Genomic DNA, 2312 nt, shown 5'->3' with positions numbered 1-2312 from the left:
AATTGTACATCAATACATACAATACAGTCCAATTCACATAAAACAAACTACGTGTATATACATATATGTGAACTAAAAAAAATTGAGGCATATAGACCAAATTGTTAATGATAGTTATATTTGTGGAGGTGAATAAAATTGGGGTTTAAGAAAGGAGTTAGGATTGCTCCACATACATCTGTTTGCTTGCATTTTTAAGTAAAATATATGTATGTATACCTTGTGTAATTAACAAACCAACATAAAAAGAAAAATTATCATGACCAGTAGAGGTTGTCTTTACAGTACAATAAATTCCTCTTTACAAAAAATATTACACAAGAAACTTGTAATAATTATGCTTAAAAAGTATATTCACCCAAAACAAACATTACCCATGATCTCAATGTTCAGAGAGAACAACTGCAGAGATACTGAATTCTTTTCCAAATAGCATGACACAGTACAAAACATTTGAAACATGTTTCCCCCCCCAACCCTACACTCAACAATATATAATTTATCTTTAAAGGTCAGTAAACATACAACCTCCAAATACCGCCCTTCACAGATCCCCCACCACTGAGCCATGCTGGCTCCCATTCATTGATGCTTGAAAAACTCTCAAATCACATACTTCCAGTTAACACTCCCCCATATGAAATCATTGAAACCATAGATCCCTGATTCAACAGAAATACCCTGATTGCAGGCTTTCCTACACCCCTAAATCACAGCATCCACAGAAGCCTCTCAGCTGAATCCTGAACTCCCCTTCACCACTGATTTCCAGTGATCACCAAATTGATCCTGACAGGCTAACAAAACTAATATCCAGCAATTCTCCAATTATTGACTTCTACAGCCATCAGTCAAGAGCAAATCACAGTGGACCCTCAACTCACATCACTAACTTCACGGTACCTCTTGTAAATTCCTGATTGTCATAGCTTCCACCAAAAAAGAAATATCCCAAGCATAGACCCCACAAATCCTAATCACCATTACCCACAGGCAACCCCAATCACTAATTCCCAGAAGTATCTATTCACTGACCACCACTGGCCCCTCCAAACACAACTTCCTTCAATCCCTGAATTCTGTATATCCCAACCAATCCACAAACAGCAAATCACTGACCTCTATAGACTATCAACACTGACTCCCTAAAAATATCCCCCAAACCTGAGGCTCTGGCTCCCACAATCACTAAAACATATGGTTCTCTAATTTACTAATGTCTCATAAGTCTTCCCATTCATTTATCTCCTAACAACACCCTCCCCTATAGGCCTCAGATTTTTCAGCTCCAGAGACGCTGTCAATCATTGATCTTCACCAAACTTCAGTAGATTCCTCATCCAACCTTTTCACAGACCTTCCTCCCAAAGGTACCACCTGAAATCTCAGCATCCCCAAATTTAAGACACCCATTTTCAGATCTCCCTCCTTCTCAGAATCCCCAGGAAAGCCCATCAACCCCAAATCTCCAGAGTGATGGGAAGATGCTGGAGATTTTGAGCAGTGGAGTGAAGTGATCTCACTCATTTCCACTCTTATAAGTTTGCTCTGGAAGCTGTGTAGAAGACAGTTTTCCCTTGTGAATGGAAATCAATGAAATGAAGATTAGAGCCAATAGCCATTGCTACGTTTCTCAAAGTTGTCAAAATAACAGACTTTTCCATTTTTAAAAGGGACCATAATGTGTACCAGTCCTGTAATTTGTACTGCAAATTCTATTTATATATAAATAACAAAAATAAACCAACATCTAATACCCCTGATCACGGAAACCTTTTCACAATACACAGAAGAAGAAAGGAAGTACCACCCGCATTAGGTGGCTGTGGGATGCAGCTCAGATTCTGGCTGACCTGTTGGGGGCGATCCTGCGCCTTGCTCCACTTGCAGCCTCTGGTCCCATCAGCCAAGCATCAAATCAGTCTGTCTTCCTCTTTGCTACCCTCAACCAGCTTCAACTGCATCCCAAGCTGCTGATAGAAAATGGAGTTATGAATTCTTCCCCTCTCATCTGTAGATGAGCAGGAACAGATAAAAGCACAGACAATTGCAGAGATCTTGGCAAGCCTGCACCCCATAGGTACAGGTCTTTCTAAGGCCACCTGTTATCTCCAGGATACGAAATCAGATGGACATATTTTCGGTCCTTATTTTACTTGACTTTTCAGCAGCATTTGACCTGCCTCCCTCTTTCCTTCAATTTTTTATATACTAAGTTTCAATACATCACAACAGGCGACTTCCTAAGACAATACCATTCCACACATTTCCTCATCAATGATCCTGCAGGAAAATAAAATCTCTCCTATTCT

The sequence above is a fragment of the Pongo pygmaeus genome, chromosome 13 (assembly GCF_028885625.2).
Source record: "Pongo pygmaeus isolate AG05252 chromosome 13, NHGRI_mPonPyg2-v2.0_pri, whole genome shotgun sequence".
NCBI lineage: Eukaryota > Metazoa > Chordata > Mammalia > Primates > Hominidae > Pongo > Pongo pygmaeus.
Note: the sequence above shows the minus strand (reverse complement) of the source record.